Genomic DNA, 14,569 nt, shown 5'->3' with positions numbered 1-14,569 from the left:
TGTTCACTAGTGCCACTCTCGGCTGCTTACTGCAAGGCGTCTCGTCCGTTCAAGACTCTACTCAACATCCCCGCGCCGCCGTCTCCTTCCTCTGATGCCATTGTCACCGGTGTGCGTCCGACGAGCGCAACACGTCAGTGTACACAGGCTTCCGTTACAACGTCTCTCTCTTGGTGCTTTATGACAGCTCCTCTCGGCTGCGCTTCCTCGCATTGTCTGGTGTTCATTGCCACCCACCGAAGCAAGGTCTCTTGACTGAGAATTAGTTGTGCGCAACGCCGGTCTCCAGGCTACTGGAAGTGAGGAACGGGACCAACCGGGAGTCGGGAAGAAAATGACCACAAAACATCAATGGTTCGATGTCAGCACACACAACGAGCAGCGTTGTTCGACTCCCCTCATCGTTGATCCCCTCTGCAGACTCGAACGATGGCTGACGGCTGGTTGTGGGCATTTTCTTCCCACAGGCACATCTATTCCCAGTAACATGTCGGCACCTCCAACGCACTAAGCGCAACCTACTCTAGCGCACCAGTGCAGTCATCCTGTTTGGTTGGGGATGCTGTTCGAAAAAATCACTGCCTCTCTTGGATGCTGTCTAGCCGGGGAGCTCCAGCGTGATTGAGATCTGCTAGGCACACAATGTATTGACAGTCGCATGTGCCACCACTGGCAATCGAAGAAGCGTGGGGCTCATAAGGCGTCATCGTAAGTCTACATCCTCCTCTACTCAAAAATGACATGTAAATGTTTTTTTTACTGCAAAATAAAAACACAGACAACATTTTACAAAAAAAAAATAATGAAATTGTAAACAAGGCGAGAGATTCCAAATGTAAATCAGAATTTCTAAAGCAATATAAAATTCATAAAAATAAAATCGGAAACCCAAGATGCATACCTTTAGTCATGGTAGGCAAAATTCTAGGAATTTGCAGAGAAACTCGTTGATGGAGAAAACTCAGGCTTATTTCTATACCAAATCCCATTTAACGTATAATCCAAACTCAAGCTCACTATCCTTACATCTATGGGAAACTACCTAATAATGGGTTAAACCTAAAAAAGGAAAACAACTATCAAAGGGCTCATGGGCCATTCTTAAAGGAGGGAGTGGAGGTAGATTCATGAGATGCTTGGTAATAGAATTGTAGAGATAGTAACTGAGCTTGTAATTAGTGTGGATTTTCTTGCACTAGAAGATGACCCCATTACATGAACCCATATTCTTGATGTTGTGATGTGAAGGGAAGACGAGGGAGTCTTGGAGCGTGAGTGCTCCTTTGTCTTCCAAGCAACAAAACATACATTTACGTATGAAGCCATAGTTGGAGTATTTGAGATAGACAAAACCGAAGTCAATTGATTTGGCAATGAAAGAAACTAACTTTCTTGATCATATTCTTCCATTTATTTAAAATAGCTTCACACTTGAGCCATCATTTCTTAGGCAGACGTGAAAGAATTTCAAGTGAGACGTCTTTGTTAAGGATTGTGGAGCCTGGTCCTCTGCACACGACTCTGTTGCTAAAACAGAGACGGTGTGCGAAAAGAATCCCATGGTAGGATGACTTTGTCTCTATTGCCGAAACAAGGACAATGTGCGTAGAGAGTCCTGCATTTCATTGTTTATTCACTATTTAGAATAATCATAATTTGTCGCACTTTTTGCGATCTCTCGTTTGCTTAGACAAAGAGGGGCGAGGGCACATAGAATACATTTGGAAAAGATTTTTGGCGGGAAAAGGTAGGTCTGTTACTCACTTTGGGTAGTCGACCGGGAATGGCAAGTCACCTCACTGTTGTCAAACCGCGTGTGCTCTTTCCTGAATTGCGTGGCGACTTGCGAGTGGCGATGGAAACCGAAAAGTGGCAAAAAATTATTGAAAAGGCAAGATTTAACTGGCACTCTGTTGACTCGACGCCGTTACTATCGCCGCTGCCGTCACCGTTGTCGGTGCTGTAGGGCAGGATTTCGACTCTGTTTCTGAAACAGAAACAGAGTACGAAAGAGAGTCTCCCGACAGAAAAATAAACTCGAGAAGAACAATGATGTTACCATCGTCGTTGCCTTTGCCGTCGCCCTTACCAGTGCTACTGTTCGACGCCGCTTTCGGAAGAACAGAGTCTGGGACTTACAAGAACAGAGAGGTTTACGGAACTCCCTCGAGATTTTGTATCGGTGCCTGTGTGTGCGCAACAAAGACGGAGAGGGGAGAAGTTTCGGTCTCGCCGAAACTCGTTGAGATGATTTAGAGAGAAGACTCTCTCTCGGGTTGTATTTATGGTGTGAGAAATAGACTATATTGTGATTCTTCAACTGATCTATAAAATCCTCTATAGCTCCCGTGGACGTAGGCATTTTTCTGAACCACGTAAAATATTGTGTTGTGCATGATTACTTGTTACTTGTCTTGTTGTCATCAATGATTTTTCCCTAAAAACTGGTATCAGAGCCGAAAGATTATAAGAAGCAAGAATATGATCTTCAATGAGAAGATTGTGTACAAGGACAAGTCCAATACAGTTGCCGAAGCAGCTCCTCAGGAGTCCGACTTTGTCAGATTGGATAACCTACCAGAGGCCATAGTGGAGTGCAGATATGCGAGTGACGGAAAGAGTAGGCCCAGTGCACCCACTCCTATTATTCCACAATCAGATCCAAAGCCGTCCACTCCTGCAGCTGCAGTTCGCAGATCAGTAAGGACTATTCATCCTCCACAGCGTTTCTCACCTACTTTGAATTATATTTGGTTGACAGATGGTGGAGAACTGCAGAGTTACGAAGAAACCTTGAAAGATGAACATTCTAGCAAGTGGGAACTGGACATGAAGGATGAGATGGATTCCCTGTCATGAATCAGACATGGGAGTTGACAAAACTTCCACAAGGGAAGAACCCTATTGATATGTTGACAAAGGGTGTTACTCTTGAGAAATTGAAGTTGTACGCAACTTCAGTTGGTCTTGTAGTATGAAGACAATGGCAGTGAGTTGCAAAGGTGGAGGATTTCATGTTTGAGGAAGAGGGCGATGCAATTGGTGTACCAGTCTCCAAACGGGAGAATTGTTGAGGACTGTGGAGACTCTGTTGTTGAAAGAGAGACGGTTTGTGAACAGAGTCCCTCGGCAGGAAGACTTCGTCTCTATTTCCAAAATAGGGACGTTGCGTGTAGAGAGTCTCTCTGGAGGAAACTGTGACTCTGTTGATGAAATAAAAACCCTTAGGGTTTCCGAACAGGATTACAGCGAAAAATAGAGAGCGTCAAAGGAGCTCTTAGAAAAACAGAGAGGGATTTTTTGAGAGACCTTCAGGCGACGCCGTGGTCAGGAGAAAGAGTGTTCAGAGGCTCGACGCCGTTGCCATTGTCGTCGTCGCTATTGCTGTATCTTTAGGGTGGGACTTAGACTCTGTTTCAAAAATAGAAATAGAGTGTGAAACAGAGTCTCTTGGCAGAAAGAGAGACTCGAGAAGAACGACGATGTTGTTGTCGCTGTTGCCAGAGTTACTATTCGTTGCCTTTGCCGTCGCCGTTACCGGTGATGCTGTTTGACGCTGCTATCGGAAGAACAAAGTTTGGGACTTACCGGAATAGAGAGGTTTACGGAACTCCCTTGGGATTTAGTTTTGGTGCCTGTTTGTGCGCCAGGAAGACGAAGGGGGGAGAACCGAAACTCGTTGAAACAAAATAGAGAGAAGACTCTCTCTGGTTGTATTTTTGGTGTGAGAAACATACTGTATTTTGATTCTTTAATTTTTCTATAAAATCTTCTATATCTCCCGTGGACGTAGGCAATTTGCCGAACCACGTAAAATATTGTGTGGTGCATGATTACATGTTTCTTGTCTTGTTGTCATTGACGATTTTTCCCTAACAGTCTTCGGGCAAGCTGACCTCCATTAAAACAATATGAGAGTAGTAGGTCGATCCCCAAGATGCATGAACAGAGCAAGATCGACAACAAAGATGGAAAACGTGGACTAAAGGAAGATGGTATGATTCGGCAATGCTACGAGGCAGAAGAGAGAAAGTCATACCTCACTTATATATAAACCGAAGAGGCTACCTGTTCTAGTCTGATTTGGGATCCTTGTTTCCCTAGAGTTTCATTTTACGTATTACTTGCTAAACATGGAGCTCTACTTTCCTTGATATTTCGCTAACTAGAGATTTCACAGTTGATAGTTTTTAAGTCTATGATGTAGTACTAGCGCCAGTATTTTGAATTTTGTCATCTATAGAAGCACCTTGTTGTGCTGTGGAGAAAAAGTAAAAGGATTGCTTGAAAAAAGTTTAGAATTATGTAATTGAAACATAAATCTCAATAACTAAAATTATATTTTAATCTTCAATATTCAAAAGAAGAAATTCATTAAATATTACTTTGAATTGTTGTAGCATTAAAAATTTTATGTAATTATTAGATGGATTAATTAAATATTACTTTATTGGTGGGGTACCATTGCATAAAAGTAAAATTTTCTCACAAAAATTATAGAAAATGAGTTGATCAAAATTTGAAAATTTAGTGGTTTTTAGAATTTCTCACTCGATATGCCCTACAAGAAGGTTGTTGTTGTCCAATCTAATTACACCCAATTAGCAACTCATGTAATAAGAAGGATTTTGTGGAATTTTTTTTTTTTTTATATTTCAAGGAATTGTACCCGAATATTGGATTTAAAATTTTTATTTACCAGAATAATTACTTTTTAAACTTATTTTCCTAATTATCTGATTTAAACCTTTGGAATCCTCATAGGATCCATCAACTTCCCATGTTAGTTAAGCTTGCCCATATAGCACCATGTCGGCCCATCCTTTAAAACCTAAAATTCCTCCTTTCCCCATTCTCTTTCCTCTTTCCTCTTTCCTTAATGGACTTACTGATGTGGCGCCATTTGGGCAAGCTCTGTTGACATGGGGAAATTTAAAAAACTAAAGAACAAAAGATTAAAGGAAAAAAAATTTTAAATACAAAAGGGAAAATAAGGAAAATAAAAAAAAGTAAAAATGAAATAATAATAAAAAATGAACATAGAAAAAAATAATAATAGTAGGAAAAGTAATCAGTCATTAAAATAAAAAATAAAAAATAAAACTTAAAAAATTAATTGAATCAATTAATAGTCAAAAAATTATTTAACTATATAAATAGAAAAGGTTATACTAATTAGTTAATTAAGTAAGTCCTGCTAAATAGTTGATTAGTTATATAAATAAATATGTCAATTGGCTCGTTAATTACCACAAATCATCATGTAATTGATTATTTTCTTACCAAATCAATAATTATTCAATCAGTAAATGTATTAAATCTAAATTAATCAACTAGTATTAGTTGCAGTCAAATAGTAAATTATTCTATTTCTTCATACCAACTGCATTGGAATGTGTTCAATTAATTAAATAATTATGTAATTACTACTTATTCAATTAAATAATTGATTAATTATTACATTAAATAGGTCAATTGGCCAATTTACTACCACAAATCATTGGTTTTTAATTATTTTCTTACCTAATCAATAATTATTTAATTCATAAATATATTATTTTAATTAACTAGTATTAGCAATCATCAAATAGTATGTCATTGTGGTTCTTACAGACTCCATTAATCCTACAAACCAAATTAATTAGTTAATTATACAATAAGAATGTGTTCGGTTAATTATATAATTAAATAATTACTACCTATTCGATTAAATAATTGATTAGTTATTACATTAAATAAGAAATCTTACATAAGAAATCTTTTGATTCTATCAGTTTTCTGTAATAGTGATTTACTTTGTTTCGTATTAGGAGTTCTATTCAAGTTGTAAGTGGAACATGGGTAGGTTTAATTTTATTTTGATTTTGTGAGTTTTCTCTATTATAAATAGAGAAACAATGTACTCATTATACAATCAATTAATTGTTTTCTCTCTTAACATTTTAAGAATCAATTCCTATGCCTAATATTTTTAATGACTCAAATAAAACAAATAGCAAATAAAACATAGTATAAAAATAAGATATCCAATTATAACTTCATAACATGAACTAAAAGCATAATTCTCCTCATTTGTGCTAATGTAACTCATGACATTACCAAAGGATTTCATAAAGAACAACAAATTGAATAACCAGAAACGTGTCAGTACTTTATCAATTTGAGTCTAATAAATTAATCTTATAGAAAAGAAATAGAACATGAGAAGAAGAACATATATGAAAGAGTCATATATGACCAACCAAGAGAAAATGTGATGACTTTGCTAATGAAAGAGTCATATATGTCAGTGCTATGTCATAGAAGAAGATGACCAACAAAGAGCTGATATGGAGAGTGAAAATGGGTAGAACCAAGAGAGATTGCCAAGTAGTTTATGAATAGGCTTGTTGAAAATCAATTAACATGGGGATCAGGCGATTCTTGTAGATGTAGGCAATATACTACTATATCACTTTGAAGCGAAGTAGTCACTACAAAAAAAAGGAAACCCAAATGTAGTGCCCTTGATTGCAACCCCTACATTGAGTTGGGAAAATAGTTCACTTACTAAGGCTAAAATGAGAATCTTTTGAGAAATTTTAATGAACAATTACCATTGCAGTGTCTATAAGAGTCATTAGTGTCCATTGTTGTGAGAATACTCCAACATTGATAAATGCAAAACCATTGTGATAGGAGTCTTGTTTGTTCACTATTGAGAATAATCATAATTTGTCGTATTTTTTGTGATCTCTTGTTTGCATAGACAATGAGGGGGTGAGGGACAATAAACATGCACAGATAATCCATTTTGAAAAGATTTTTGGCGTGAAAAAGGTAGGTCGGTTACTCACTTGGGTGGTCGACCGGGAATACGGTGTGTGCTCTTCCGTGGTGACTTGTGAGTGGGGGTGGAAACTGAAAAGTGAAAAAAAAACTGGCACTCACTCTCATACTTCTTCCTCGCTCCTATCATGGTTTCCCCAAATTTCTTCTCGATTTCGCATAGTTTCTATGGTGAGATCTACACTCAAGATGAAGTTCATCAGCGACGAAAGGGCTCGCTGCAAGGTTTTCTAGAACCGAGTGGAAGGGGTGAAGAAGAAGTGTCGTCAATTGTCTCTGCTCTGCAGCATTGACGTCTTCTTCTTGTGTTCTCCTCCCGAAAGCGAGAAAAAATTCTTGCCTCCAAATAAGCTTGAAGTTCTTCGTATCCTCGCAAGGTACCGTAATCGATGCAATGAAGAAATACGTAAGCATCCAACCACTTTAAGCGCCAACTCGTTGAAATAATCTCTACGGAATTTGTCTTATAAGATTTTTGGCAAATGGGAAGAAGAGAAACAAAGATTGGAATTTCCCAAGGGAATGGGACTAGTGTGCGAAGGAGCATCAGACAAAAAAATTGAGACGCAACCCACAGTTGATCATTCACATAATTTGTGGCTCTCTATGAGATGGAGCCTCAGGGTAGCAACAACACTTATCTTCGAATTTCTTACATGAATCCATTTTAGCAGTCTCAGATGGGACTTGGTCTATTACAGCACCCTGTTTCTGCTACTCAACACACATTACGGCATTCTGTTTCTGCTGCTCAGCACACATTACAACACCCTATTTCTGCTGCTCAGCACACATTACAGCATTTTGTTTCTGCTGCTCAGCACACTGTTTCTGCTGCTGACAATGCTGCAAGTCAGACCAGTCACTCTGACTTGTTAGTTATTTTCTTGTTAGTATTGGGTGTCAGAGTACTCTGTTATGGAGGTAGCTGTCATAGCTGTAATTGATTCTGTTAGTTATTTTCTTGTTAGTATTTCGGTGTTAGACTCTATTATGGAGGTACTGTCATTGCTGTATATATTTGGTCATTTGTAAAGTTGTAGATTGATTTGATTCACATTGAATACCAGGAGAATTTCTTCCATCTCTTCGTTTTCCTTTCTTACATTTCTTCCATTCCTTTGTTTTTCTTTTATTACATGGTATCAGATCTAAGGCTCATTTTATGTTCTTGATTTATCATTATTCCTTTTCTGCAATGGAGAAACAAGTAGAAATTCCCATGAATCCTTCTTCTTCATTTCTCAATTTCAATGACCCAAATAACCCATACAGAGTTGATAGTGGAGATCATACCACCATTGTGCTTGCTACTGATCTTCTTACATCAGAGAACTATGTGACTTGGTCTCGAGCTATGCGTAGAGCACTCAGAGCGAGAAACAAGTTGAGTTTTATTAATGGCAGCCTTTGCAAACCTGCTTCATCAAAGGATCCCCTATTCAATGTGTGGGAACGATGCAACGATATGGTTGTGACTTGGATTCAGAATTCCATCAGCACCACGGTGAAGTTGAGTGTGGCTTTTGTGGACGATGCTCATGATATCTGGTATGAACTCAGGGATCGATTCACTCAGAAAAATGGTCCTCGTATATTTCAATTGAAGAGAAACTTGACAAGTCTTCAGCAAGAAAAAGATCCTGTGAGCACATACTATGGTAAGTTCAAGACCTTGTGGGATGAACTTGTTGTGTATGATCCAATGCCTGCTTGCACTTGTGGACAGCTGAATATCTTGAATGATAGGTATCAAAGAGATAATGTCATTAAATTCCTTATGGGACTGAATGAAAAGTATTCTAATGGTAGAGATCAAGTTATGATGTCAGACCCTATACCTCCTGTTAATAAGGTTTTCTCCCTTATACAGCAGCAAGAACACCAGCACAAAATCCTCTCTACTTTCCCAAATCCTGAGTCCATGGTTTTAGCCACAAACACATCCTATTATTCTTCCAAAACCAATACCAAGCCTCTGGCTACCCCGAGGCGAGACAGGCCATATTGCACCCATTGCTGCATACAAGGACATACCCTTGAAACTTGTTTTAAGGTAGGGAATGCACAAGCACCTAGTTGTACCCATTGTAAGCAAACTGGTCATATAGTTGATAGGTGTTATAAATTACACGGATATCCTCCAGGCAATAAATTTTACAAGGGTAAGAATGTTGGACCCTCTGCTCATCAAGTTAGCTTGTCTTTAGATCCTAACCAGGAAGAAATTAATGAACACCAAATCAGTTTCACCCATGCACAATACCAGCAGATCATGGCTCTGCTTCAAGACAAAGGTACTTCCACTGCTTGCTCCTCGGTGAACCAGGTTCAGGTTGTCCATCAACCTATCCTATTTAAACCAAAAGCTTCCAAGATCTCTAGTATTCCTCTTGGCCTCTCCTCCTTTACTCCTCATACTCATATACCTTGGATTCTAGACTCGGGTGCCACAGATCATATGATCTGTAGTACCACTTTCTTTTCTTATGTTCCAGCCAACGTTTCATATTCTGTTAAGCTTCCAAAAGGAACTTCTATTCCTGTTAGTCATTTAGGCGATGTACAAGTCACTGCAAACATCTTGCTCAAGGATGCTTTATGTGTGCCTTCTTTTTGCTTCAATCTAATTTCAGTTAAAAGATTAACAGAATCTCATTCCTGTTATTTGGTTTTCTTGTCTAACCATTGTTTCATCCAGGACCTTTCCTCGTGGACCACGATTGGGATGGCTGAAGTCAAAGACAGCTTGTATCATCTATTGCCAGTGGTTGTTCCTCCACATGCTTTTACAAAAGCTTTATCTTCCTTGTCTTCTAATTCCAAACATTTTGCTACTTCTGTCATGACTAGCAGTAATAGCTCTGACCTTTGGCATTGTCGCCTTGGTCATATTTCCAATTCAAGACTAGTCTTGATTGATGATCCACATGTAAAAGACAATTTCCATGCAAATAAGCTCTCCTTGTTTAGTTTGTCCAATTGCTAAGCAACACAGAAATTTTTTTCCTACCAGCCATCACAAATCTCCTTCACTTTTCCATTTAGTGCATGTTGACATATGGGGACCATGTTCTATAATTGCTTATGATGGAACCAAGTATTTTTTGACTCTTGTTGATGATTTTTCCTGAACCACTTGGGTTTATTTACTGCATACAAAATCAGAAACAAGGGCATGCATTGAATCCTTTTACAATATGACAGCAACTCAATTTGACACAAAAATTAAAATCATTCGAAGTGATAATGGAGCTGAATTCAAAATGATTGAGTTTTTTAATAAAAAAGGCATCATTCACCAATGCTCTTGTGTTGAGACACCTCAAAAAAATGGTATTGTTGAGAGAAAACATCAACACATCCTTAATGTTGCAAGAGCATTGCATTTCCAGTCAAGTATGCCCTTACATTTTTGGAATGATTGCATTTTGACAGTTGTCTACCTTACTAACCGCATTCCCACCCCTCTTCTTGAAAATAAAACTCCATATGAGATTCTATTCTCCACTAAACCTGTATACCATCACCTCAAAAATTTTGGATGCTTGTGTTTTGCAACTACATTGTCCCATGGGCATCAAAAGTTTGATCCAAGAGGCAGAAAATGCATTTTCCTAGGCTATCCTTTCGGGGTTAAAGGTTATAAACTACTTGATCTTGAGTCTCATACACTTTTGTTTCTAGGGATGTTGTTTTTCATGAAGGTACTTTTCCTTTTCTTCAAACTCCTCAATCTGATCTTTCCACTTCTAACCCTCACCATTCCCCAGTGATTTCCCCCCTTTCTTTCCTATTTCATCAGCACCTGAGTTTACTCTACCTCTACCTGATTCCTCTGTTGCCCTGCCCACAAGTCCACCCTCACATACTTCTCCCTCAACTCCACACACACTTGAACTGCCCACAAGTTCATCTTCACATAATTCTCCTTCACCACAACCTGTCACTAATTCTGAACATGTTTCCTCTTCTATTCCACTTCGAAGGTCAACTAGACCACGAACTTCACCTGCCTACCTACATGACTTCCACTGCCAACAAGCTATTTTGACTTCAACATCTCCATCTCTGGCTCAGGTAAATTCTCCTCCTTCTCCTTGTTAATATCCCTTACATGATTACTTGTCTTATGAACATTTCTCACCTTCCTTTCAAGCCTTTTCTTCCTCACTTTCCACTGTTTGTGAGCCCACCTCCTATTCTCAAGCAGTTAAAGATCCCAACTGGTGCATAGCCATGGATGTCGAGTTACATGCTTTGGAACAAAACAACACTTGGGTCCTTTCAGACCTTCCCCCTAGTAAAAAACCCATAGCTTGCAAGTATGTGTATAAAATAAAGCGCAATTCAGATGGTAGTATCGAAAGGTTGAAGGCCCGCTTGGTGGCTAAGGGTTACACCCAGCAAGAGGGGATTGACTACACTGAAAAATTTTCACCCATGGCTAAGATGGTGACTGTTCGTTGTCTTTTATCTATAGTTGCTATTCATAGATGGTATTTACATCAATTCGATGTCAATAATGCCTTCCTTCATGGTGACTTAAAGGAAGAACTCTTTATGACCAAACCACCAGGGTATACTAAGGGTAAGCCCGACCAAGTTTGCAAACTTCAGAAGAGTATTTATGGCTTAAAACAAGCCTCAAGATAGTGGTATGCCAAACTCACTACTTGTTTGTTAGATTTTGGCTTTTTCCAATCCAAGGCAAATTACAGCTTATTTATTAACTCCACTGACAGTACTTTTATAGCTCTCTTAGTGTATGTTGATGATCTTTTGGTGGACACTAATTCTCTTGATTCTATAGCTACACTGAAGGATTTTCTCAATGCTAATTTCAAGATCAAAGACCTTGGTCCTCTTCGATTTTTCCTTGGTATTGAGTTGGCCAGAACTTCCAAAGGGATCCATCTTTCTCAACGCAAATATGCATAAGAGATACTTGCAGATTCTGGCACTTTGGGATCTAAACCAGTCAAAGTACCGATGGACCAAAATTTAAAACTTAGCAAAGACTCTGGCCTTGCATTACAGGACCCCTCCACTTATCGAAGGCTGGTTGGAAGGCTTCTCTATTTGACCATAACTCGTCCTGATCTCAGCTTTGCAGTTCACATACTCAGCCAATTTCTGTCCAAGCCAACTACTGCACATATGGCTACTGCTCATAAGATTTTAAGGTATTTTAAGGTAGCTCCTGGTCAAGGACTTTTTCTTGCTGCTCATTCATCACTGCAGTTAGTTGCATACTATGATTCTGATTGGGTTTCTTGTCTTGACACCCGTCGGTCAGTAACAGGCTACTGCATTCTACTTGGCAATTCACTTATTTCCTAGAAATCTAAAAAGCAAACCGTTGTTTCAAGGTCTTCAGCTGAAGCCGAGTACAAGTCCATGGCAGCAACATGTGCTGAAATCACTTGGCTCAAATTTCTACTTGCAGATCTTCAAGTTTGCCATCCTCAAGTTGTTCATCTTTTCTGTGACAATCAAGCAGCTATTCACATCGCTGCCAATCCAGTTTTCCACAAGCGTACCAAACATATTGAATTAGATTGTCATCTAATTCGAGATAAAATCATGGATGGTTCCATTTCCACCTCTCATGTTCCTAGCCACTTACAACTTGCCGATTTCCTCACCAAGGCTCTACCTTCTACAACCCTTCAATCTCACTTGCTCAAGATGGGAATAGTAAACTTCTATTCTCCATCTTGTAGGGGGGGGGGGGGGGGGGGGGGGGTATTACAGCACCCTGTTTCTGCTGCTTAGCACACATTACATCATTTTGTTTCTGCTGCTCCGCAAACATTATAACATTCTGTTTTTGCTGCTCAGCACACATTACATCATTTTGTTTCTTCTGCTCAGAACACATTACAACATTCTGTTTCTGCTGCTCAGCACATTGTTTCTGCTACTGACAATGCTGCAAGTCAGACCAGTCACTCTGACTTGTTAGTTATTTTCTTGTTAGAATTGGGTGTCAGAGTACTCTGTTTTGGAGGTAGCTGCCACAGCTGTGATTGATTCTGTTAGTTATTTTTTTGTGAGTATTTCGGTGTCAGACTCTGTTATGGAGGTACTGTCATTGATGTATATATTTGGTCATTTGTAAAGTTGTAGATTGATTTGATACACATTGAATACAAGGAGAATTTCTTCCATCTCTTCGTTTTCCTTTCTTACATTTCTTCCATTCCTTTGTTTTTCTTTTCTTACATGGTCTTCCTTCCAATCAATTGTTTTGGGGTAAGACTTAGAGCTCCTACAGCACGGATCTTGGATTCAAATTTTATCGAACGATAACATGAATGGGTTTGGGTTCAATGGAAGTGGATGAGAGCAAGGGTTATCCCCAAATAGGACAAGTTTTATATAAATTTTTTTAAGTAAAGGTTTTATAGAAGAATTTTAAATTCTGTAAGTAAAGCATATTGGTTCATGCTGTATTTTTTACTCTTCAAGTATTTTGTTTGTTCCATTTCGCTTCTCATTGTTTTCTCTAGAAAAGTGAGTCTGCCAATGATAACTGTCGTGACTTTCTTGGAAATTTTCTTTCACGTAGCTTGCTAATCATGGAACCCGACACTGCTCTTTCCTCCAAAAACCCGAAACCCCCTCCTAAGCGTTTGTTTCTTCATAAATCAAGTCCCTGATTCAATTCTTAACAATCCTTCCCTCAATACTGCAGTTTCCCTTCTCCCCTCAAATTATAACTTCAAAATTCATAAATCAATATGGCGAATTGTATCTTCCGGTGCCAAAAGGGTCACCCTTCAATTCCCCGAAGGTCTCCTCATGTACTCACTTGTTCTTTGCGACATTTTTAAAACCTTTGCTTTTGTTGATGAGTGCTTTATTCTGGATGACATCACATGTGGGGCATGCTGTTGTGGGGATGATTTTTCTCGATCTTTTGATCCATTACGAGCATAGCTGTTTAGTCTCGATAGATTACACCAAAATCCCTGCTTTTTATGTTTTTGTTGATATAAAAATTGATGTAGACCATCTCATTAATACAATTAAAGCGTTTTTTTTGTGTGACAAAAAGATTGCAGTGGCAGAGACCATCCATTTCTCAGTAGCTGTGAGAGCTGTTAAATCTGCTTTAGCTGACTCTAGTACTGATATCATTGTTCCACAGTCTAAACCTTTGTCTTCAGGGGAAGTGCATCTCCTACAATTCCTAATAGTGTTGCAGTTGATGCTGTTGTATTTGTTGCAGATGGTAGATTCCATCTAGAGGCATTTATGATAGCAAACCCCCATATTAGGGCATTTCGATATGATCCATATCTCAAACTTTTCTTCTTGGAAGAATATGATCTCAATGGGATGAAAGAAGCTCAGAAAAAACCAATATTGAATGCAAGGAAAGCTAAGTCCTGGGGTATTGTGCTTGGGACGTTGAGGCGACAGTCCATATATACCTCATGCTTGCAAACCCTATTGGGCAACTTGATCCCTATATTGACCTGCTCGACCAAGAGATCGAACATTTTTTTGTCTTCTTTGAAGATCCAAATGTCATAATATTGAGCAATTTGTGGTCTTCTTACAACTATTTATAATCTAAATCTAAGATGGTCCTCATCAAACCACAAAAAATAAAATACCATTTGGTGGATATTTATAACACCTGAATCTCATCTCCACATGGCAAAATCATTCCATAGCACTTCAAAAAATTTCAAAAACATTCTAAAACATTTCAAAATTAACCAAACTA

Source organism: Aristolochia californica, unplaced genomic scaffold (genome assembly GCF_029961685.1).
Source record: "Aristolochia californica isolate CCGP_79_NKW_82.1479 unplaced genomic scaffold, dmAriCali1.0.hap1 SCAF_8, whole genome shotgun sequence".
NCBI classification, from domain to species: domain Eukaryota; kingdom Viridiplantae; phylum Streptophyta; class Magnoliopsida; order Piperales; family Aristolochiaceae; genus Aristolochia; species Aristolochia californica.
The sequence above is the reverse complement of the archived record's forward strand: the minus strand, read 5'-3'. Positions refer to the sequence as shown.